The sequence below is a fragment of the Triticum aestivum genome, chromosome 3A, assembly GCF_018294505.1.
Source record: "Triticum aestivum cultivar Chinese Spring chromosome 3A, IWGSC CS RefSeq v2.1, whole genome shotgun sequence".
NCBI classification, from domain to species: domain Eukaryota; kingdom Viridiplantae; phylum Streptophyta; class Magnoliopsida; order Poales; family Poaceae; genus Triticum; species Triticum aestivum.
Window position 1 is genome coordinate 15,141,593 of NC_057800.1, and position 293 is coordinate 15,141,885.

Below are 293 nucleotides of genomic sequence, written 5' to 3' on the forward strand. Positions count from 1 at the left end.
GCTCAATCTTCCAAGCTTCTTCTTCGTGTTGCAATCTCGGCCTCAACCATCTTTCTCCTCTTGGTCCACCTCTGGCCCTGCCTTCACCGAGAAGTTGAGGTCCTCAATGCCAATGTGATCTTTCACGGTCGAACCAGTGAAACTTTTAAAACTCTTCCACTGGCAAATCATGTTGCGCACTATGCCCAAGTGCGCTGACCTCAACAAAAGAAGAAGAAAACAAGTTGCATTCGAGGGATTTTCCTTGGGTACTTGGTGTGCCCTCATGCCGGTGTCAGAGTGAAGGGATTGAA